Source organism: Pipistrellus hanaki (genome assembly GCF_964339955.1).
Source record: "Pipistrellus hanaki genome assembly, chromosome: 16".
NCBI lineage: Eukaryota > Metazoa > Chordata > Mammalia > Chiroptera > Vespertilionidae > Pipistrellus > Pipistrellus hanaki.
Window position 1 is genome coordinate 15,390,796 of NC_140518.1, and position 25,710 is coordinate 15,416,505.

The following is a 25,710-nucleotide window of genomic DNA, read 5'->3' on the forward strand; positions in this document are numbered from 1 at the left end:
ACACAGGAAGTCTAGGATGTCTAGGCTGAGTGATGCTTGTCCGTGGACTGCTGGAGACCAAAAGCTATAGATTCACATCGGCTGCTCACACAATCCTCTACGGCCACTGACTTTCCAGCCACACCATGCCAGACTGGGGCACTCCTAGGTTTCAAGTTCAGGTCACTTTACCTAAAGAAACCCATGCTGGTCCCATGACCATACCTACTACTTGCCATTGGAAATGGAAAACTCCATCCCGTAAAACTTTCAAATGCCCCACCAGCTCTATATCAGAGAAGTCAAAACTATAATGAATCCAAGGTTTCCATGGCTCTCACCTTCCAATTAGGGAACAAGCCACATTATAATTTCCCCAGAGCTTTGATGACATACTTCTATTAACTTGCCTTCTATTTCAAGGGTGGGCTCTCTTAGGCCATCTGAATCCTGTGGGCAGGGACAGAGTGAAGACCCTCCTCTCCAATTCTTTTCCTTGGTAATGCAGCCTTCTAGGAGTGTGACAGAGAACTGATCTACCAGAAACACCTTTCCAAGAACTGAGTTCATACCCTGATTGCTAACATTCATGGATGGCTGGCATCGCCAACTGTCTGCACAGCACGGTGTTGCAGGAGGCAACTTGCAAGAGCGTGGGGCTGTTTGCATTGTGTGAGCCTTGGGTTGGGTAATTTCGGATATAACAAGATCTCACCAGGACAGTGAGTTTGGAAACAGGAAGGTTAAAGAGAAGGAAATTCTTTTTTTTTTTATGATTAAATATTTCTGCATTTTATTAATTTTTTATTTTTAAAATATATTTCTTTATTGATTTCAGAGAGGAAGGGAGAAGGAGAGAGAGAGAGAAACATCAATGATGAGAGAGAATCACTGAGCGGCCGCCTCCTGCACTCTCCTCACTGGGGATCAAGCCCGCAACCCAGGCATATGCCCTTGGCCGAAATCGAACCTGGGACCCTTCAGTCCACAGGCTGACTCTCTGTCCACTGAGCCAAGCTGGCCAGGGCAAGAAGGAAATTCTGGACAAGGACTCAGCTCTCATCCCCGGGACAATTCACAATGGTCTCCCTTTTTCTTTGGCTCACTTACGCACCATTCATGGATCTCAATTAAGTGCAAGCTTCTTACCCTTCGACCCAGCCTATAAAAATGAGAACATCTGGGAATTCCAAGGCAGGGTGGTAGGGGAAACGATTTCATGGGCCCTCGCCCTCTCCCAACCTCGTAACCTTTTATTGCTTCACAGTTCATTGTCTCACTCTTCCCTCCACCTCCCACCACCAGCCTTTTGCTCGCACAGGTCCTCTGGGACACGTCATCTAGGAAAGGATTCATGTTCTTTTGGAATGGCCACTGGACAATGACCGCCTCCATGAAATGCCTGGCTGGGCCTATCAATCCTCCCTCCCCCATCCCTGCAGCGTGGAGCAGTTTCAAGGCTCACCACAGTGAGGGCTTGGGGGTCTCTCCTTGATTTCTGCTTCTCATCTATTGTACAATCTGGGGATGGGAGCCAGGTAGTAACAAGGCAGCAAGATTCTGAGATGAAAAGATAATTGAAAAACCCCAGGAAGTCCAGTCCCTTTGGCCCAAAGTTCACATCTGGTCAGCACATTAGAGACCTTGTCCAAAGGACCAGCTTGGGTCACAGGGTGGAGGTGATTTCTCTCCTTAACTCCAACTACCTTCCCCCCACAGATTCAGGCAACCCGGACTCCGTGAGCGCCCTGTGTGACCATGTCACTGGTTTCGACCCAACCTGATGTTCCTTCTAGAACAATCCACACTCTAGGAGATAAAGTAGCTGTCTTCATGAGTGATGGCTTCCAGACCCAACGAAAAGAAACTCATGTGTTTGAAATGCCTGCCATTCTTCTCCATTTCACCATAAAGTAGCCAATTTAATTTTGCACAATACTGTTTGATAACAACCATGTGTGTGTCTTCTGTATTTATATACTCAGGAAAGGACCTACTTGGTCATTGTGAGATAATTTCACAAGAAAAACGGAACCAGATGTGACTCCTTTTTATTTGGCTCTTCAAACTCAAGCAATCTAATTCCCAGGGCCAGCCTTTGCTCGGGTTTTCAGTTACCTTCCCAAAGAGGATCCTCTTACACTACAATCTGTGCTTTTCCAAGGTTCCTGACAGGCAGGAGTGGGCAGAGTATTTGGGGGAGTTGGTTCTCAGCTTAGCACTTTCCAACATTTCCAGGCTAGCGATTCAGTGGAATGGGAGGTTCCTCTTTGGGATGGAACATGTCTGTCCAGTAGTTGGCTTATCCACTTCAATTCAAACAGTCCTCCGACTACCCAGAATATTCAAGCGCATCGGTCCCGAAACACAAGGTCAAATTGTGCTAAGATGACACGTTCAAAACTCCAAAACGAGGCAGTCGGGCAGGACTGACATCAGAGAAGGGCAGATTTTTCTCTCTTTTTAGCTTTTTGTTTCCACCCCAACGTGTGCCGGTCTGCCTGCCATGTACGGTGGTACAACGTGTGCCCTGAACCTCAGGGCTCAGCCAAGGGGGCTGAAATAGCCTGAGACGTGATATGAAAACACCAAAGTGTGCCATCTACTCAGACTTTTCAATAGGCCACAGTCCTGTATTCTGCCCTGACATTGGAAGGCCCAGGGTAAGTCACCAAGAGAGGCGTTAGATCCAAGATAGTAGCTGCGTGGCATTTGCTTCCTATGACCGACATCACTAATCAACCCCAGAATTCTTTCATGCTGAGCCCATGTGAATCTTGCAATCCTCCTCCACCCCATGGAGCACTCTCTTCCATCTCTACCCATTGACTAGAGTTGACGTGCTGGAGGACACCTCTGTGCCCTCTGCCTCAGTCAGCATGGCCACAATAATGCTACATGGTAGACCACCCCAAAACTCAATGGCTTACACTGAGAATTATTTATTCTATCCGCTCACCCTGGAGGCAGTTGGGGTTTGGCTGGTTGAGGGTGGATCAGGCGAGGAGTGCGCTGCTTCAAGCTGTGGGCCAGGTGGGCTCGGCTTCTCGCTGTGGGTGGGGCTCAGGCCTGCTCTGGGGCCCATGCTGGAGGGTCAGGCGCTGGCCAGAGTATAGTCTTCTCATGTCAAGACCAGAGGCACAAGAGGGCACACAGCACATTTTTTTTTTGGTCTTGCCTATATCACACCCATTACTATTTTATTAGCCAAAGCAAGTGATGTGGCCGAGCGCACACTCCAGGGGCAGGAAGTATGCCACACCCACTCGAAGACCAAGGCAACGCTGAGGAGTTGTGCACAAGCATTGGGGCTGCCACGCCATCTCTGCTCTAAGCAAAGGGGATGGGGTAGGGTCAGACTACATTTGGTATGCTGCCCTTACTTGACTGGTGCCCCTTTCAACCCACCTTCCCTAGCCAGACAACCACCCCCTTGGCCCAGGTGGGTGGATTACACAGAGAGATGAACTTCAGAGCCCAAGATACAGGGATAGAGTGGTTCCTTAGGCAGCCCGGGCCAGTGAACCTGGTGATTAATGGTAATGAACCTGGGCCTGAGACAGGTGCTCGCTCCAGGGCGTGGCTGCCCACAAACAAGAGGGCCAGGTGGATTCAGGGAGGGAGGGCTTCAAGGCGTGTGATTTGGAAGAAACGAGAGAGTGAAGTAGAAAGAGCAGAAGAGTCGCAGCTTAGAACAGAGGAACCCTGACTGGAAGTGAGCACAGGCCATGGGAAGCCCTGCTGACCCTCCGAGGCGTTTCCTTTCCACTCCGGCAGAATCAAAGCATCCCTTTAGGGCCTGCCATCTTATCGCCATCATCAAAGGCTAACCCAGAACATCACAGAGCCACAGCGCTGCTTCCAGGAGTTCCCGATCTGAGGCACGCAGACACCAGCGCGAGGGAGTAAAATAGAGACAAAGAACCGAGACGTGCAAAGCAGACAGGTGGAAAAGGGGTCCCAACTGTAGATAAAGAAAAGCAGGGGTCAATCCAGGCAGGCTTCCTGGAGGAGAGGGCACTCAGAAACTCCCTCTGAAAGTCCTGCCATCCCAGAACAATGGCATGATTTAATAGGGGCCATGGAAGTAGAACTTGGGTGTGGGGTAAACTGAGGGGAGGGAAGCGGAGAGCTGCGTGCAGACGTCGATGCATGGAAAGGTCTGTGAGCAGTCAGTCTTACACAACTCCATGGATGGTCCAGAGCTTGGCACCAACCTGACAAAGGGGCTTTAGAAGGGCTTGTGAGGATTTTTCTAGAAAAGTCTAGTTGCTGCCCCCCACCCCATTTTAACTTACAAAGGTGGATAGAAAAAGAAAAAGGTGCCGGAACCGGTTTGGCTCAGTGGATAGAGCATCAGCCTGCAGACTGAAAGGTCCCGGGTTCAATTCCGGTCAAGGGCATGTACCTTGGCAGCTGATCGATGACTCTCTCTCATCGATGTTTCTAACTCTCTATCCTTCTCTCTCTGTGAAAAATCAATAAAATATATTAAAAAATTAAAAAAAAAACATTAAAAAAAGAAAAGAAAAAGGTGATGGGAAGGCTTGTGACCTCCCAATCAGACATCTCAGTAAGTGGAATCAGAAAGAAGAGGGGTCACTAAGTCTATATACATTCTCTCCCACATTAAAGCAAATCTAAGTTGCCTGCCCTCCTGGGTCTGCAATCTTGGGGAAGGACCCCCTGTCAGGCCAGGCTCTATGATAAGTACCTCACATACCACAGCCACCCTGTGGAGTAAGGACTATTACTATCCCCTTCCCCAGACGGGGACACTGAGTCTTCATGAAGACTCACTAGTTGTCCAAAGCCACACGGTTAGAGAGCAGCAGTGCCCGAAACTGAACCCAGGGCCTCTGAATTGGGAACCCGCATCCTCATCACTCTACGACGCTGTTTCCAAGAGGGGTCCTTGCTTCAAAGACAACAGACCCCGAATCACCTTGCTCGGGCCCAGCCAGAACCCTGGGAGTCCTTTTCCAGCTGGGCTATGAAGATTGCAGCCTTCCTGAAAATGGACGCAGACTCGTTTTCCACATTGTACCCGAGCGTGTGTGTGCTAAAGCAACCGGGACCCCAGGGAGCTCAGCGTGGCCCCGGGCTGCAAAGTCCTGGCACATTTCCCTTTGGAGATGACGCGGTGGTGACAGCCAGGGGAGATGGAGAAATCTACGCTTCCCTTTCAAGCCAGGTTGACCGAGTGTGGCTCGTAGGCAGGTCAGTCATTGATGTCCCTGTCCTCTCCCGGGAGCGCTGCCATAGTTACATGGATAAAAGCCGGGAAATAAAGACAGAATTGAATGGTCCGGGTTGAAAGGAAACGTTTGAAACAGGTTAGAAGACTCCAGCCGGGGGTTGGTTTGTAGGGTGAACCGTCTGCCACTTGACAAGATGGCCGGCATTGTTTAGATGTGGTTGAGAGGGAGGGGGAGGTTGTATAATTATCATTCCTCCCAAAAGCTGAAAGGAAACCACTTGCTTTTGTCTTCCCTTTTTTATTTTTTGGTTTGGTTCTTGCTGCCTATACCTGCTGTTCTGCAAGTTTGACTTTGAGCTTGGATTTTTCTAAAAGCATTGATGGTCTTGCTTCTCTAACGTCAAGTTCAACACAACCCACACACTCAAGTTTCATTGATGCTGAGCCTTCCATCTGGCAAAGAACTGGCTCAAAAAAATCCCCCGGAGGGCCCGTCAGTGCTGAGAGAGGCTGGCGCAAAGGAAGCTGTGCTATGTGAATGCGGGGCCACGGACACCATCCCCTGCCCGGGTCCCCCCGGGACCATTCCTGGGAGAACCGTCTCCCTGTAGAGATCAGTCCAGAGCTTCCGTGAAGGTGACTCATCTTCGGTAAAAAGAAAGCAGAAGTGGTGGGATTGCAACATGAGAAACCTCCATTCACATCTACAGACACTCTTGGACTGCCCCTAAGGTGGCAGGAAGCCGGCTAAATAGTGCAAAAAGCCACCGCCACGGGAGCCATGTTGCATGAGAACCTCAAGAACTAATCTGAGCAAGAGGAAAGAAAACAAGTGGGCACCCGGGGTGTCTTCCAGGCCGAAGGACTAAAGGCTTGGCATGGGATCAGTGAGGAGAAAGAACTCCATGTGTGAAACCTTGTGCCGGCTGCTGCAAGCGTCCCTCTAGCCCCACGTGGCTCCTGGAACAGGCTTCCCCCTGCTGGCACGGTCAAGCTGTAGATGGTCCTCGGGCCCACCCTCAGTGGAGCACAGGACAGCAGGTGATTTTCCAATGTGGGAAGGGGCATAAGTTCTCGGGATAGACAACAGCTCCTTGCCAGGTTCAAGATTTAGTCCGAGCAAAACGACTTGGTCCATCAGGGGCGAGACAGCCCCTCACTCTTGGCCTCCCGATCACAGTTCTCGCTTGCTAACCGGCCCAGGTGCGCGTTAACTCACCGTTGATTTCTTTGTCTTCCAGGTTTCTTACCACACGGAAGGGCGTTTGCTTCTGGTTCTTTCTCGCTAACCTCTGCTGCGATTCCCCATTTGGGACAGAACAGCTACTTTTCAGCCCTTACTTAGCTGGGGAGACCCGGAGATCTGTGAGGAGTCACCACAGTCCCCGGAGCTCAGCTGTCCAGATCATCTCGCGGGTCCCAGGATTTGGGGGTAAGAGGAAATGAGAGCACTTGGGCAGCCCAATATGTGTGTGTGTGTGTGTGTGTGTGTGTGTGTGTGTGTGTGTGAGTGTGTGTGTGTGTGGAGGGGGAAGGGTTAGGGCTCTGAGACACACACGAGTCCCAGGGCCATCTGCCTAGTGTGGAAAGAGAGCCATCTGTGCTCTGCAGATGATACGTCCACATTGCAAGGGCAAGGGTATTGTTTTCACACTTTTCACTTACATTCTGAGGAAGAAGATTCTTTTTAAGCTGGGCATGTGGCCTCAAGACTACATTGACCATCGTCCCTTGCAGCTGTCTAAGTTAATGAGGGATAGACTACAGTATGTGCTAATGCTACGGATATTCTCGAAGGGAGGCAGTACACACTTTCCCTTCCTTCTTCCTGCTGACTGGAATGCAGACGTGATGGCTGGAACTAGAGCAACACTTTTGGTTCCTGAGGACAAGGGCCATACCAGAGGGCAGTAGTCCTCAAACATTTTGGTCTCAGGACCTTCTTTACACTCTCAAACATTCCTGAAGATTACCAAAGAGCTTTTCCTTGTGCTGTTTATGTATAGCCTTCAGAGCAACAGCATCACACATCCTGTAACCTAGGACCGTGGTTGGCAAACTGCGGCTCACAAGCCACATGCAGCACTTTGGCTCCTTGAGTGTGGCTTTTCCACAAAATACCACGGCCTGGGCAAGTCTATGTTGAAGAAGTGGCATTAGGAGAAGTTTAAGTTTAAAAAATGTGGCTCTCAAAAGAAATTCCAATCGTTGTCCTGTTGATATTTGGCTCTGTGGACTCATGAGTTTGCCGACCACTGACCTAGGACATTGAGCAGTATACTCACCCTTCAGAGGGTGAGAGTGAAAAGATAGCCGAGATCTTAGGATTACATAAACACAGTTTTGATCTCACAGATTTCGTGAAAGGATCTCGGGGACCCCCCACTTCTAGGTCACAGCAAAAGCGGTGACCTTTCAGCAGAGCGGTGACCTAGAAGGTGTCTAAGTCCTGGAGGAATTTGTGGAGTGAGTGAACACCATGTGTCACATAGACAGTGACCCTCCCTTATTTTCTTGTGAGAAAAATGAAATTAAGCTTCTCTGTTGTTGAGGATGCTGTTATTTGGGGTCTTTTGTTCCTTGTGGAGAAATCCAGTCCCAAAGAACACACTCTCCTTGTGGGTCTAGGGGGATGCACTCTGGGATGCTGGCCCCATTCTGATTTTCCTCTCCCACGTGCTTTCTCGTGCAATTAGAGCAATGGTTTTTTAAGGCAAAAATTTTCAAGAAGACACCCCTCTTCTCCTTTGTCCATTCTTAAGCAAAAATTATCATCTTCACTTTAACTTACACAGCGAGGGGGGCATCAATGAAAAGCCTGAGCCACACGATTCGTCTTGCTTTGAAGTCACCCTGCCTCATACTAGTAAGCATGGCCCCTGAGTATAAAAGCACCAAGCAGGCCAGTGGTAACATGGATCTTCCCAACACATCAATAACACGGGTGGCATTTTCCCCCTCCTGCAGATGAGGAAACTGAAACAGGAAGGAGTCAGCCAATTATTATATGACTAGAGGCCTGGTGCTCGAAATTTGTGCACTGGGAGGGGGTGTCCCTCAGCCTGGCCTGCACCCTCTCCAATCTGGGACTCCTCGGGAGATGCTTGACTGCCGGTTTAGACCCAATCCTGCAGGGTTGGGCCTAAACCAGCAATCAGACATCCCTCTCACAATCTGGGACTGCTGGCTCCTAACCACTCACCTGCCTGGCTGCCTGATTGCCCCTAACCATTTCTGCCTGCCAGGCTGATAGCCCCCTAACCACTCCCTGCCGGCATGACTGACACCTAACTGCTTCCCTGATGGCCCAATTGCCCCCAACTGCCCTCCCCTGCAGGCCATCTTGTGACGACGTAGGGGTGGCCATCTTGTGACAACATGAGAGTGGCCATCTTGTGACGCCAAGGCATGAGGGTCAATTAGCATATCACCTCTTTATTATATAGGATAGCGTTTTCCATTGTCAAAGCATCCCTGTTCGTTACTGGCACATCTGCCCCATCAGCCCATAAAGCAGGCGGGTGTGCTTGTGCTCCTAGCAAGCAGCCCTGTGCCCGCTATGGATCCCGAACTCATTCATATTCTGCCCGCGGCCCCTGGAGCTTGTGGTGAATGAAGAAGAGAGGGGAGTGGGCCTGTGGAGAAGGAAAACAGCTTCCTCCAATTAGAACGTCCAGTGGGACCCTTTTCTCCACTCCTCCTAGGAACTCCTCTCTCCGAATCTGATGCCAATTATATTCCGGGCAGAACCTACGGCAGCTGTCTCCTCCAAGACGGGTCTTACGTCAAGATCCACAGAACGCAGCTGCCGACCCAGCACGCTCCCAGCATCGCCCTGTGTCCCCGTGGAATCACTTTTTGTTTTTTTTTTTCTTTTTTCTTTTTCTTTCCCCAAATCCGAGGATATTTCCCCATTGATTTTTAGAGAGAGTGGAAGAGAGAGGGAAAGACAGAGAGAATTATCGATACGAAACACATTCGATCGGTTGCCTCCTGCACATATCCAGACCAGGGCCCAGGCCAGGGAGGAGCCTGCAACTGAGGTACGTGCCCTTGACTGGAATTGAACCTGGGACCCTGTGTTCCACAAGCCGACGCTCTATCCACTGAGCCAAACTGGCTGGAGCTGGAATCTCTTTTTGAAGAAGGACTAAGACCATTCATGGTCCCTCCCTCAACCTCTCAGAAGGCATTTTCTCTAAGAGGGGGAGTGACAGCAGAGTCATTGAGGAGACAGGCGCCCAAAGCGGGCCCAGAAGCTTCCGGTGGCTGGTGACAGGGTGCGGGGTGCCATCCTCACGCGCCCTCCTCGGCCCCCTCTTTTGTCCCTGGCTCTTCCAACAGCCACGCTGGAATCAAACATCCAAGAGAAAACTGTTCTAAACCACACAGTTCAAGGACAATGTGTTCATAATTAAGAAAAGATTTTTTTTTTTTGCTGCTCAAACTGAAACCCCAACACATGGCACATGCGTGGAGAAGCAGACAAAAGAGAGCTGGAAGCGTGAAATGTTTCGCTTTTAAAAGTAAGAGGGTTTCTAAGAAGATGCTCCTGCCCAGATATCCTTAAGTACTTGCTTGGTGTTAATGGTCAGTCACGGGAGAGCGAGAAGAACGGTGCGAGGAACATTTCCTTGGCCAGAGGGTGCCGTGCAGCTTTGTTGGTTAATACTTTTCAGGAATCGTGAAGGATCAGGGCAGTATCTCAGAATGCAACCCTAACGGGAAGAATCAAAGCCCACCAGTTGTCTCACAGGCACAAGCTTGGCACAGTTCTGCCTAGAAAAGGGGGTGGCCCAGAAGACGGCAGCTCAGCTCCCCCTCAATCTTAAACTCCGAGAATATAACTAAGGTTCAATGGAGGACCAGTCCATTCACTGACCCAGATAAACGTAATTAAAAGTGTCCTTTGACCTTGAGTTAAGATTTGTCACAGCCCTACCCTTGAATAATTTATCAGCATACAGGCAGGACTTACCCTCTCTTCTTCCTTTTTTCTCTTTCTTTCCCTTCTGTGTTTGTTTTCCCCCTATCTCTTTCTTTTCATTGCTTCTTTTCTTTTCTTCTTTTCTTTCTTCCCTCCCTGTCTGTCCCTCCCACTCAGGCTCCATCCCTCCCTCCTTCCTTCCTTCCATCACTTTTGTCTTTCCTTCTTCCCTGCACTCTTTCTTCTTTTCATTCTCTCTCTTCTTTCTATTTTCCCATAGTTCCTCCTTTCAACAATTCTGGTTCTTCCTCTCTCTCCTTTCTTCCTTTGCTTTCTTCTTTCCTTTTTCCCCCCTTCTGTTTCTCTCCTTCTTACTTTCCCATTTTTAAATCTTTCTCACTTTCCTTTGTCTTCCCTGTTTCTACTACTTCTTTCTCTTCCTTCCTAACTTTTCTTTCTTTCGTTCTCTCTTTTCTTACCTAGTTTTCTTTAAAAATTGCTGGGTATGTGAGCGAAATTATTCCCCCAAATTGGCTCCATGTAATACTTATTAACTCGAAGCTCGGAAAACAAAAAGTTTATAGTCATGTCTTATTTCTTATTAACAATTTTATTAAATGCCTGCTAGAACAGAACTTAGTAAAAAAACGTTCAACGTACCCCCTACGAGTGCTTTCCTTGCAAAATTGTTCTGCGCAAGCTTCTTCTTCTTAAAAAAAAATCACCTCAGAAGCATTAAATCCTCATTAATAAAAGCCCAATGTATTTATGGTGTCAAAATTTGTTTTTGTTTTTTTTTTAAAAAGCCAAAAGCAACTGTTACACAAGTTGCCTCATTATCATTAATCTAGCATCCTGCCTTTTATGTGTCATTTCTTTACACACTATGCCATCATTGATGACTTTCAGCAAATACAGCATGGCAAAGGGTCCCGCTCGGCGGAGGCAGGCTTTGAAAAGGATATGCTAATTTCCAGGGAGCAAGGGAACATCAAAACGGTGCCAGCAAATAGCCAAGGGACTCTCCGCGCTTAATACCCTGCAGACGGCTCTATCTCCTCGCGCAACGTGTATCCGAGTATAAACAGGAAATAAATCAGCCCGAGCATCAAAGCGGCACCGGCCACGGCTGTAATTCCAGGTCGGGCTTAATAAAGGTTATCTGCCGTCAGCTAATCAAACAAAGGGGCGCATGTTTGAAAGGGCCATTTGATAATGCCCATGTGCGGGGCGCTATCAAAGAGATCCCACCCCTGGCTCAGGACCCCCTCGGAGTCTGTGCACCAGCGTGACTCCCCCACCCCCATGCCTGGCACTGTTTGCAAGGCTGTTTTCATGCCCTCATTTTTCCACGATTCTAATTGGGCGGAGATCAGCTTATCTGAAGTTGGCCTACTTTTAGGCAGGCCTTGATTTCAAACGTATATGTGTGTGCATATCAAAAATGGAAGAGAGCCTGGAAAATCACACACAGAACAAGCCAACCCAGCCATTGCTACCCAGATCCGCAGCCAAGCACAGGCGAGTTTCCATAAAAACGCTCGGTGCCTCCAACAGCCTAAGCCCAGCCTAAGTCCAGCGGGTCCGTTCATGGCTGTGCACCAGCCCGTGAACTTGGGAGCGCGCACGAGAAATCACCCTTCCCCTGCTTATTAGCCAGTAGCCCAGCCTTCGGAGGGCCTGGCTTCGGTACCAAGCATGGCTCTCGGAGTTCCCCAGTCGGCTGACGAACAGGAAAAGGAATCCGACCTTCTCTCAGCTCTGTGCTGAACGTAAATGCTCCTGACAGTCCGAAGCCCGGAGGCGCGCACACGGGGAACAGAAGGCTGACCCAGGCTTGTCCTGGGAGCCGTTCTGCTGACCTGGGTGACGCCTTGATCCCACAGCCCCATACTGACCACCCTGACGCCCCACCCTCCATCCAGCCCTGCCTCCTCCCCGCAGCCCTCACTTCCCATCTGGGAGGGGGACCGCTCAGTGTTTGCAAGTCATATACTCCATTCGGCTCCTCCCGGCGGCGGCCTCGCAGGCGCCAGGGGACAGATGGGCACCTGGCGAGCAGGCCCTGCCCCTTCTTCTCGCGGGGGGAGGAGGAGGCCAAGGCCAAGGGTCATAAGCCAAAGAATGTATGTACTTATATGCAGAGCCCATGGACTCGGGCATAGGGTGGTGAAAACCTGGGGGGGGGGGGGGGGGAGGGGCTGGAAGGAGGGTGGCAAAGGGGCGAAGAATGGGAGATACCTGTAATACTGTCAACAATGAAGATACACGTGTGTGTGTGTGTGTGTGTGTGTGTGTGTGTGTGTAATTTAATTATCCCACGGGCAGTTTCCCAGTTCAATCTGCTCCATGAGGGAGTGGGGGTGGAGTGGGTAGGGGAGTCTCTGGCTGGGGACACCCACAGTTTTAACTGGTTCTCCCCACCCCACAGTACCCTGGTTTCCAGGTCTTAGCAACGCCCCCCCCTCGCCCCCAAGGGGGAATTTCTGCTTTTCCTCAGACCTTGACCCCAGCACCTAGCAGACCCCAGGGGGAGGGGCCCTCTGGCCCATTGCCTGCATCTCATCCATCTCAGCCCCTCAGCCAAGGCCGGGGCTGCGTCCCCCCAGCCCCCAGCTGTCGCCAGGACAGGCCTCTGTGCATGGGGGTGCCGGAGGCCAGATGCCGGTGGCCAGGGCAAGGAGGGTCAGCGCCGCGCTGGGACAACGCCATATGCCAAGGCCCCCCGCTCGGGGCTGGCTCAGCCAACAGTTGCCCATCGAGACCTCTCCAGCTCCTGCTGAGGCCGCTGGGGGGCAGGGGCCGTTTCGCGCTTTGTTGGGAGATTGTCTGCCTTTTTCATCTCTTCCCTGGTCCTCCGGCCCCAACAAAGGCCTGGCCATGCCCAGCCCCAGCGCACAGCATGGAGAGGAGCTGGGCTACGTGAGAGCAATGGCAATGGGGCTGGAGTCCCAGAGTGGAATCTCCTGCCTCACCCCCCCCCCCCCTCTGCCCCCCAAGAACCCAGGATCCAGGCCCCACCGGCAAAACCCAAACTTGACAAATTCCCACAATTGCAAGCAACCCAACCCATCTGAATTCCACACCCGCCCTGTAATCTCTCCACCCTTCCATTCTGCCCCGTAGGAATCTGATAAAACAAAAAAGCAATCACTCCCACAAACAATGCGGGCAGCACCATCCATTCAGGATAACAGATCAAAGCACCAAGGCCAAACGGAGCCATAAACATCCATCTCCACGCCCCACGACCTTTATCCCTGGATCTCACCCCACCCAGGACCTGACCGGGAGGCGGCGTGGAGGGTGGGATGACTGTCACCAGTGTCACTCCTATCGGGCGAGCCAGCCACGGGGAAAGTTCAAGGCCAAACAAGCTTGTCGAAGTGGATTTTGAAAGGCTTGCTTGTAACCAGAGTCAAGCTTTTTGCGTTTCCCTCTCTTGCAGCGTCCCTCTCAGCACGGAGGGAGGTGTGCCGGGCTCCAGGGCGGGCTTGTGCGGGACGGTGGGAGCCACAGGCAACGGCCGAATACCCTTCTTTTAAATTTCATTCACTCACCGAGTGTTTACGGGGGAATTTCTTTTCACAGAAGCACAAAACCCACCCTGCTTTACATGAATGTCATATTCTCCCCTTCCAAGGAGCTTACTGGCAATAGAGCCTTCTCCAGGCCATAGGTCAGCTTCTTCGGGGACTCGCGGAGACGCCTGGATGGGCCAGGGTTTGGGCCCCGCTCTGCCGTGTTGTAGCTGGGGGGGGCTTGACTTCTCTTCTATAAATCTCCCGGGATGGCTCTGAGGAGGAAGTTGTGAAGCGTCACAAGGGCGAGCTCACTGAGTCCTCAGTACAGACCAGGCGTGGTAGGAGGCACACGCACTTTTCTGGTTTCATCCTCTCCATCGCACTGTAAGGTGGGTGCTTTCATGATTTAGATTTTGCAAGTGGAGGAACTAAGGCACAGAGAGGTCAAGCAAGTTGCCCAAGGCCACACAGCTGCTTAATTGAGATTTGAACTCAGTGCTTGCTTCGGCAGCACATATACTAAAATTGGAGATTTGAACTCAGACGGCTAAGTACAAATTATAAGGTGGGAGGGAAAGTAAAAAAAAAAAATCCGAAAGTAAAAAAAAAAAAAAAAAAGAAGTGAACAGCACAGACAGAAAAGTTCACCATTGCAGAGCATTTTTCTGGATGTGCAGGTTGAACAACAGCTGTCAAACATTTTCAGCAGTGGAACTATTTTTTCCTAATAAAGTCTTTTTAAGAAAAATATTTTTATCGATATTTTAGGAAGAGAGGAAGGGAGCGGAGAGAAACATCAATGTGAAAGAGAAACATCCATTGGCTGCCTCCTGACCCGGAATCAAACCAGCAACCTTTAGGTGCACGGGATGACGCCAAACCACTGGGCCACACCGGCAGGGCTCTAACAAAAATCTTATATATGAAACTTCAGTGTGCCAAATAGATAAAAGTGCCATTTACTATAATTGGTACTAAGGTATTTTACAGTCAAATTAACGGCATTTGCTAATAACACAGTGAGGACCATACAATTTTATATATGCAAAATTTATGCCACTTACTTTCAAACATTTTCATTGTAAATTATTATGTACACGCGCGCGCGTGCGCGCACACACACACACACACACACACACACACACACAAAGCATAGGCCAGAAATGTACAGTTTAATGAAAAATTAGGAAGGTAGGCCCCCATGTAACCACCACCCAGGCCAAGGAATTGAACTTGGATTTGAGACCCTCCCCCAATGACATCCCCTTCCATCTCCCAGAGGTTACCAACCACCCGGAGGCTGTCTCCATTGATGAAAACAGAGTCACCTCGAGGGTTACAGGTATGAGATAAGCTCATGCGTTAAAAATCACTTCTACATTTTTAAATGATTGGAGAAAATCAGAAGAACAACAATAGTTCATGATATATGAAAACACACGAAGTTCAAATGCCGGGGTCCACACATAAGGCTTTATGAGAACAAAGCCACCCCCCCTCTTCCACGCATTCCCGGTGGCTGCTTTTCTGCCACGGGGCAGAGTGGAGACACCAAGACAGAGACTGTCTGTCCCACAGAACCGAGTCTCTGGCTTTAGATTTCCTACCCGCCCTGAGCAGGAAAAGGTTTGCCTGTCCCTGCTCCAGATGCCAGTTCATTCCTAAGCCGGCCTCACACCCGGTGTGCACATTACCGCTCTATGCTCCGTTCGGTGGTGCAGTGGCCTGAAACTGCTGCCTCGCACAGGTCGGAGGCTCACAGTGGCTGCCGTTAAAGAGAACACTCTTTAGCTAAAGCAGATCTGAAGACTCAAAAGAGAAGCAGCTTCAAACTTTATTTCCACGTTGAAACGGAATACCTAACCTTGCCTCACATTCTTTTCTTTTTCTTAATTTTACTTTTTGATTACTCTTTGCATTCAACCCTATTTTGTCTTTATTTCAGGTGAACAGCACAGAAGATACACATTGGGATAGATTCCACAGTGTTCCCTCCGGTTCCTCATGTGCCCCCTGTCCCCCCCGGGAGCTAGTCCAACTTCCGTTGTTTCTGTCCTCCTGTCTGTGGTGACATGTGATGACAGCCCAAAGGGACTAAGTTTATCAGAGATGTAGAAGTGAGCGAAGAAACACTCAGCTTGCCCGGCCAGTGTGGCTCAGTGCTCGAGTGTCGACGGAGGGAACCGGGAGGTTACAGCTGGATTCCCGGTCAGGGCACATGTCCAGGTTGTGGGCTCAATCCCCAGTAGGGGGCGTGCAGGAAGCAGCAGATTAAGGATTCTCTCTCATCACTGATGTTTCTATCTCCCTCTCCCTATCCCTTTCCCTTCCTCTCTGAAATCACTAAAAACATTTTTTTTTTCAAAATTGAAACACTCAAGTTGGAATAAGTGTTAAAAAAAAAAAACCACACACACAACAACAAAAAACCCCAAACCATCCCTATAATACAATAGTATCAGGACAACACGCTATAAGCTCACTTGTTACCGTGCAACTGAAAATAAGACCATGCCAAGAACATGTGCTGGGCAGCTGTGCCTGCGTCCTGCCCACACTCGCTGCGACAGTGCACAGCGTTACGTGAGCAATCTGCCAAGCCTGAATTTAGAAAAAGACCAGCTCATCTCTAATCAATGACACATTGACACGAGTTCAAATATGTGTCCAGAGACAGCACGTTGAGGCACTGCTGGTTGCTGCTGCATTACAACTTGGTGGGAAACACCCACGAGCGGAGCTGTTGGTTTTAAGCACAATTGCTAAAAAAGGTCTTAATTTTTTAAAATTGAAATTGAATTGAATGCCTGGGGAGTCCCTAGCCAACGGGAGCGTTTCTATGATTCGGGAAAGAGAGTTGGACTTGGCTGTTAGCGATTCCTAGGTAGGAAGTCAGGAAAAGCCGGAAGATGGAGGTGGGACTGGGAATCAGAAACGCGGAGGGAGACAATATCGTGGACTCACAGCACAGACGACACAAAGCCAAGTCCAACGTAGGCTTGGCTGAGAGGGCCCCAGAGAGCTCTCCAGCCCCCTTTCCATTACGCGAGGACCAGACAAAGAAGTCTGCTGTCAGCAACGCCAAAGAGGACGCCCCCCGGACCTGATCTCGGCCCTCCAGCCTCCAGGGCTGCGAGGAAAGAATTTCCGTGGTTTGTGTCCTCCTGTCTCTGGTGTGATAGCAGCCCGAACGGACTAAGACAGGAATCGCTGGGGACGGGGAGGTGTCCCCATAGTGAGAAAAAGTCAAACATAGACAGAATCCTCACATCCAACCCCTGCGGCCCCAGCGGGAGGGCCCGCCTCTGTCCAGCACTCGGGCCAAGCCCGAGGATGCACTGCTGGAACCCACGCAGCCAGGCCTGAACCAATCGCAGGGCCAGAGGATGGGAGGTGCTAATTGTCTATCTGGGGTAGTACCCTCACCCCACATCCTGGGTGGATTTCAAACCAGAAACCAGGGACTCTGGGGAAGGCACCACATGACATAATGGTCTGGACTAATTACCAAAGACTAGATTATTGAGCTCGAAGACACCAGAGGTCACGAAGCAAAATGCTTGGGTGCCAGGCAACAACGTGGTCCAGGGTGTTGGCGGGCCTGTGGGCGGCTGCAGTGTTCCCACGGCGCGCATCCCGCCAGAGCAACCAGTCCTTGCTCTCAGTCCTGGGGAAGGGCGGCCTCGAGAGGATGTGGGCCCAGGGGTGCCAGAGTTTCTGATATTTCAAGAGAAGCCAAAAATCTGGATTTTCCTATGAAATCTCCCTATCTGAAATGTTGGAAACAAATTCAAACTATTTTGGATACTACACGGGCCAAATAACACACATCTGCGGGCCAGACGCAACCCCCGAGTGCCGGTTTGCAACCTCTGATGCGGATCCATCCCGGCTTTTTGCAGAAGGGGGGGGAGGGGGGGGGGAGACAGGAACTCTTCCACAGACGGCCGGTAATTTACCCGAAGTAACACAGCTGCTCAGCGGCAGAGCTGGGGCCGGGAACCGGGCCTTGCCACCAGGGTCAGTTCTGTTTTCCTCAGGAAAGGTCCACTCAGTGCCCAAGCCCAGGATGGAAAACTCCAGCCCCCGGGCCACGCCTGGCCTGCTGTGTGTCTGTGTAAATAAAGTTTTATTGGGACACAGCCTCACGTATTTGTTTACATACTGGTCATGGCTATATTCCAAGCACCACGGCAGAACTGAGTAGCTGGGACAGAGGCCACGGGGCCCACACCGCTGGAAAGATGTCCTCTCATGGAGGAGCTGTTAGGTTAGGAAGCCCACTGTGGCCACAGAGCTCAGCACTCGTTTCCATCCAGCTTTTATCACTAATTGTCTCCAGCTCTCTGACTCACTCCCTCTCTCCATTTGGAACTTAGAAGAGGAGTTATTTACTTGAAGCAACTGGTGGTAAGGTAGCAGTACAGCTCTTCTTAAAATGCAAACCAGGGCCCTAGCTGGTTTGGCTCAGTGGATAGAGCAGTGGTCGGCAAACTCGTTAGTCAACAGAGCCAAATATCAACAGTACAACGATTGAGATTTCTTTTGAGAGCCAAATTTTTTAAACTTAATATAGGTAGGTACATTGTCATTAACTTAATTAGGGTACTCCTAAGCTGGCCTTTGCTACAAACTCAAAGGGCCAAAGAGCTGCATGTGGCTTAAGAGGCACAGTTTGCCGACCATTGGGATAGAACGATGGCCTGTGGACTGAAAGGTTCTGGATTCGATTCTGGTCCAGGGCACATTGAATATGCCTGGGTTGTGGGCTGAACCCCCAGGAGGGGGCGTGCAGGAGGCAACCGATCAACGATTCTCTTTCATTATTGATGTTTCTATCTCTCGCTCCCTCTCTGAAACCAATAAAAATATATTTAAAAAATGAAAAAGCATGTAATTAGGGAACTAACCCTTACGGCTGAAGACACATACTTGGGGGTTTTGATGTTCTCCATTCAAATGTCAAGCGATTCCTCCTCTCACATGGGCCCCAGCAGCCATTGGCGATGAATGCAGAGTAAAAAGCTCGGCCCACAAGATGTTTATCATCTGCCCAAAGTCAGTCCATGATCAGGAAGTGTTTGCTTAATGTGTGCATATTCAATAAATGCTTGTGCCAAACACAGTGACGTCGTTTGGCCCGTTGTGGTGTAACAATGTGGATACCGACGTGAACAGAGGGCAGACGATGGGAAGACACAGGGAGCAGGTGGCCACCGACTCACCAAGGAGAGAGGCCTGGAATGGCCCCTTCTCTCAGGGCCCTCGGAAGCAACTGAGCAGCTGACCTTGACCTCAGACTTCTAGCCTCCCCTCCAGAACTGTGAGCAAATAAACTTCTGTTGTTGAAGCCACCCTGTCTGCGGAGCTTCGTGACAGCAGCCCTCGCAAACTAGGCGGGCATGTCCCTAAGAATGGCACCGCCGGGCCAGAGAACACACGTGACTAACGCGGCCACTGCTGCTGAACAGCATGCGAGTTAGACTGAAAAGTCAGGAAAGACTATACACACATGGTTTCCAGTTTTGTGTGTCTACGGTTATAAACGTGAATATAGATATTTCCAGACAGAAATAAAGGCAAACATACATATATCATAGAAGGAAACTGATTGAAAAGGTAACCCTACCCTTTCCTTTTTGTCTGTTTTTTATAATTAACATAGCTTACTGATGTCATGTAGAAATACAAGAGTTATCACACTTGTAACAGCAGCCATTCCGGGCAGCGGGATTATAGGTGACTTTATTGATCTTGCACCGGGCTTTGTATTTTCTGATCTTTCTGCGGTAGGGATAAGTCACTTTTACAACCAGAGGAGGGAAAGGTTGCCAATCTGAAAGAGGAAAAGGCTGGAAGGAGCGAGAGACACGCTGTTGGCATTGATCTCTGAGTATTCGTACCAGGAAATTGAAAAATGCTACAGACCACAGCGTCATTTATTGCTCTCCCGCCTGGCTAGACTGAAGGAAGGGAGGGGGGAAATGTTCATAAAGCAGGTTAACACACGTCCTTTCTGTAATAGTTCCGTTGTGAATGGCACGCACAAAACATTGGGGATTCAGGACTATTGGTGCCTTATTTTAATTACGTGCACTTTCGCCACAAAGTATATGACTCCTGTGATGGGAGTGGGGGGAGAAAATATTTTTCTAAAAAATTAGCAAGAAATCTGTAGGTTCTACAATGGGTGGCAATGCTGTATTTCAACAATGGCTGACTTAAGACAGCAGTTGCACAACACGGTCAGAAAAAAAAATGACACCATTTCTCATTGAACGAAGACCCTCCTCAGTTGTCAGATGCACAGATTTCAGGGATGTCCAAATGTAGGGGGGGAGGGGGGGGATGCATCTTAGAATGCATGACCTTCCACCGGTAGTGTCACGCACACTGTGAAAGAAGCAGAGTGGTTTCCAAGTCATGGGCCTCTGCACACCTCACACCTCAGTAGAGAGGACCAGGGGCCGGGAGGGCGAAAGCGTAGCCTGGGTGGACGGTGGCAGCTGGAAGAGCTGGGCGCTGGCTCTGACCCCTGTCCCAGTGGCCGACGTGTCCTCCCTCGAGGACTCACCCCTCCCCGGGCAGGGAACCGTGACGTCTAATTGGCTAATGTCTGGAGAACACTTTGAAGATGAAAAGTACCAGGTGGGTATCATCACCATCCACTTCTTAAGATGATGCCTGGAATAATAATAACGCTCTCCCACTGGGCCTTTCATCCGTGGATTTCAAAGCACTTAGGGAGCCCTAATTAACGCTCCCAGCACCTCTATGAAGTAGGCACTAATAGCCTCTTGCCTTCCATGGAGACTCTGAGCAGGACAAGTGACCGGCCCGGCCCAGGCCCTCGGAGAATGGGAGCCAAGTCATTCTGAAAGCATTCATTTTTTCGTTCCTTAGGCAAACCCGTGTTTAAGCCTCCGCTGGGCCAGGCCTCGCGCTCAGCGCCAGGGGCACCCCAGCTAAGACTGGCCCGTACCACCTTGTAAGTGCCCGCTATCCCAATTGGGGGAATGTTGCAAGCCAGTTGTAAAACAAAACCATTATTTAAAAATTAAACAATATAAACTTATAATTAAATACATTTGAAAACAAAGGTAGGAAAAATTCAAAGCACACCACTCCTATCGGCTTCACTCCATTTTACTGTCCCCTGTGCTCTTGAGGTTCCTCACAGCTGTAGGATCTGTATATAATGTAAGGGGTGCTGCTGGACTTCACGCCCCAGTGATGTTCACGGTAGTCATGTGAAATCCGCCCTGGTGGGAATGTTTACGTGCTACAGAGTAAGCAGGATTTATTGTCTTCTTTCTTTTAAAAAAAAAAATGTTTGTTTTTTATTGACTTTTAGAGAGCGGGGGGAGAGAGAGAGAGAGAGAACCACCAATCGGCTGCCTCCTGCACACCCCTGACTGGGGATCGAGCCCGCCACTGGGACACGAATTCTGCCCAGGAATCAAACTGGTGACCTCTCGGTGCATGGGACAACACTCAACCAACTGAGCCACACCGGCCAGGTGGATTTATTGTTTTCTTAGCTATCTAGCTTTAAAGAAGTGATGAAGAAAATACTCACAGTGCAGGATAAAGGTGATAGGGCATCATTTTTGTAACCATTCCGGATTTTTGAGGCTTCCCTCAGGGCATTTGGGCTATATGGCCTCTGTCATTCCCCACCCCCTCTACCGTTCTTTAACTCCGTCCAGCTAGATCTGGTTCCTCTCCCAGAGGCCTTGCCTGAAGGATAGCTTTGCTACAACAGCCTGTAGCCAGATTCAAGACAGTCTCTAAGGCTCCCTCCCCTCAGTTACCCCCAGCCCTGGGTCTGTCTTCTCAGGCAGGTGTGAGTGCCCGGGCTCTGTCAATGCCATGCAGTCAGTGGCTCCCTTCCACCTCCCTGCGCATCCTTGGGAAGGTGCCCAGGCCCGAGAGCAGCCGCACTCATGGCATTCCTGGAAAGGGTGTCCTGCCAGGAGGGGAGATGGAGAAGCTGTGTGGCTGGGTCCCCAGCTCCCAGCAGCCCCCGCTGACCAACGGGAACGGTTCAGACCACTCATTGCCTTGCCTGCTGCAAACAGGAGGCCTGCGTCTGCAGAAGCATCTGAGATCCCAGCCTGGATGGCAGGGGTGGGCTGGAGCTCTCCTACCCGCTCTCTCCCCACAGCCCACCATCTGCTCCTCGGAGCATTTATGGCTATCTAATTAATAGAAAAGAAAGAAAAAGTTCAACAGAAAAAAAAACACCCCAAAAGCAAATTGGTGGAAAAAAATCATGTGAAGGGTTGAAACCATTTCTATTTAGAGTTGAGTTTTGAAAAAGTATGTTTTTATAACCTTTAGCTCTGTGGTCCTATGTTTTTCAACAAACTTTGAAAAAGAACAATGACAAAAAAAAAAAAAAAAAAATCGTGGCCTATGCCCTTCGTGTTCCTGGGCCTAAGAGTCTCAGCTTCGACCTTCCGTGCCTTCCAGCATCATCCCAAACCCCACCGCAGGCGCCTCACAAGCCTGAAGCTTCCTGCACGGACAGTAGCCTTATTTCAGTCACCAAATTCATATATATATATATATATATATATATATATATATATATATATATATAGATTTAAGACAGGAAGGGAGAGGGAGAGAGAAAGAGAAACATCAATGATGAGAGAATCATTGATTGGCTGCCTCTTGCATGCCTACCACTGGGGATCAAGGCAGCAACTCAGGTATGTGCCCTGACTGGGAATCGGACCGTGATGTCCTGGTTCATGGGTCGATGCTTAACCACTGAGCCACACCAGCCAGGCTACCACAGAACACTTTTGAGCACACGCCCTATATTTGGGTTCTTTCCCCTTGGCGGTTTGCATTTCCCCAAGATAGAAGCCAGAAGCATTCTTTCCCATCCTTCCTAGCAGCAAGGGCATGGTCATGTGACTCAGACTTAGCCGATGACAAATGCTCCAATGGGCCATGGATTTAGGGGGCGACTCCGGAAGAAGCAGGCACGGCACAGAGCCCACTCAGCAAAGCATGGCGGTGTGAGCATCCGGGGTCCTGCGGCGGAGGCTGCATCTGCAGCGGGTCTCGGCTCTGCTTGTGCCGTTCTGAGCAGTGGCCGGGCTGTCCTCTGGAGCAGGGCTGAGGGTCATTTGGGCATTGTTTCAAGTTGTAGACCCTCTGAAGCCAGCTTTCTGGATCCCCCTGTTTTTATGACTATCCTTTAGTCAACTCCTTTTCTTTGTAAACACACCCAAGTGGGTTTTGTGGTTTGTAGTTAGGAATATTGACTAATATGACAAACAGAGCAATCCTGGTGTCCAAAATGCATGTTTCCCCTTATATTGCAAGCCCCACACCGAAGGGAAAGAGTTTTCCCCATCCTCTCCTATTCTGGAATGGCCCAAGGAAGTATCTAAATTTGGAGGCGTTGGAAGTTTATTTTTAAATATATTTTTATTGATCTCAGAGAGGAAGGGAGAGAGACAGAGAGACAGAAACATCAATGATGAAAGAGAATCATTGATAGGCCGCCTCTTGCACACTCCACACCAGGAATTGAACTTCCACCTCCTGGTCCATAGTTTGATGCTCAACCACTGAGCCATGCTGGCTGGGTGGCTTTGGAACTTTATTGATGGACTAAATACTTCATTCAGTATTAATTGAGTACATCATAGGGAATATAGTCAATAATGCTGTAATAATATATGGCTCCAGGTGGGCACTAGACTTACTGAGTGATCACTTGATAAACTATAACTTTGTCTAACCACTGTGCTATACACCTGAAACTAACACAAAATAATGCTGAATGTAAACTGCAGAGTGTGTGTGTGTGTGTGTGTGTGTGTGTGTGTATGATACTTGCTATGTTCCAGGCAGGATGTGACAGGTCCCTGGCCTCCCCTTATGGGGCTCACAGTTTAGTCAGGGAGACAGATTTTCACACAAACTAATGTGAAATTGCAGTTGTAAGATACCTTAACTTAGGAGATTTGACCCCATGAAGGAGGTAACAAAAGGCTTACTTGAGGGAATGACATGTGAGGTGGAAACAATGCTAGTTGGTGATCAGACTTTCACACCCAGCCCCCCCTCCAGTCTTCCAGGTGCATTAAAAGACTACATTTCCCAGCTTTCCATGCAGCAAGGGCCCATGCAACTAGGTTTGGGCCAATGGTATAAAAGCAGAAATGAGGTAAGCCATTTCTACGCCTGGCCATCAAACATCCCCCATGCAATCTTTCGCATTCTTGCTCCCCCAGTTCCAAGATGGCAAAGCCAGACAAGGGGAAGATGCCAGGTCCTTGAGGGAATGTTTCGAGGCAGAGCCCATGGGAACACACCAGACTTGAATAGCGGTGGGAAGCAGACTTTTATTGTGCTAAGCCACTGAATTTTTCCAGGACTATTTGTTACTGCAGCTTAGCTCAGTCTACCCTAACTAATACACAGTTGGGCAGAGAGCTCAAGGATGAATAGGGGTTAACTATATAAAGAGAGAGGAGGTGAAAGCATTCCAGGCGGAGAGAGCAGGCCTATGCAAAGGCTTGGTGGTGAGTGGGAGAAGAGCAAGGAGGAGGAATTGGAAAAGGCCAGTGAAGCTGGACAGAGTGAGAGGCAGCGGGGTCGAGATAAGGCTGCGGAGGCCGGTGGAGGCTAGACGGAGAGAGCCAGCCATACATCAACCACGGGAAGGAGTGTGTTTGCGAGATTCATGCTTGCTCACATTCCCAGATACTCTGGCTGGGGCCCTGTCTGTCTGTTTTCTAGCCAGGGACCCTGGAGTTTCTCACTGTCCACCTCCTTCCCTCCCAGCTGCTCGGGGCCTTGAGAAGAAGCTGTACTTTTCCATCCTACAGTGAGCTGCCCACATCAAAGCCCGAGACGCCACAGGCATGTGGGGAGTCGTGGGTCAGATATTTAATTATTCTAATCTAGAAGTCCTTTCTCCCCACATTGCCAAGAACAGAGAGTTCCTTCTTGAAAAAATTAGGGTATTCGTTGGAAGGGTTGATGCTCACCCTTGATCCACAAAGCTCTCAGACTCACCTCGAGACACACAGACACCGCCCCTCGCCCACGGTGATGGGCAAAGCAGGAGGTCTCCGGGGGCGCTACATGTAAGCTATTTCGATTTGTTTTTTAAGAAAAGCCACCTTTCACATGGGGCGATGCGAGCGGACATATATTTCTAAACAACAACTTTGTTGATCTGACAACATCAGATAAGGAAATGGCTGTAAAAATATTGCCTCATCTACAAAGCTCAGGACACATTTTCCCCTTTTGCTCTTTTTTATCTTGGAGTGAGATAATGAAAGAGGAAGCTTGAAACCCCATTTCTATTGATGTTCGAATACACAACTGCTGGATTTAAGAACCACAGGAGATCAAAGGGAATGGGCCCCGTTTTCGATAAAATTATGGCAGCACCGGCCCAGGGGGTGGGGCTCATTTGGGACGTCCGGGGCGAGGAGCTGTTCACGCACCGTCCTGTGAACCAAGGACAGAGGGAAAGTGCCTGAGATGCCCCGGGATTAATCAGGAACGTGGTAAATAGCGTCCTAGCAGCTGCACACACGCGCGCCCGGCTGATGGTTTTCCCTTGGTAAAACCCTCAAGCCCCCAGTTCCAATCCCATCCAAAGGAGGAGTGGATGGTGGCAATTCTATTCCAGCTTCAAAGGCGAATTATTAGACCTGGCCCAGGGTCATTAGGTCAGTTCTTACTGGGACCCAGGGAGAGAGCTTGGGGGAAACCATGTGGGAAATACAGTGGCAGGTAGGGAACCACACATTTCTCAGTAGCTTTGACCGAATCTCTTACTGTTTTCCTGGATATTCCAGTGCAGTGGTCGGCAAACTCATTAGTCCACAGAGCCAAATATCAATAGTACAACAATTGAAATTTCTTTGGAGAGCCGCATTTTTTAAGCTTAAACTTCTCCTAACGCCGCTTCTTCAAAATAGACTCGCCCAGGCTGTGGTATTTTGTGGAAGAGCCACACTCAAGGTGCCAAAGAGCTGCATGTGGCTCGCGAGCCGCAGTTTGCTAACCATGGTTCCAGTGGATTTCCATCCTCC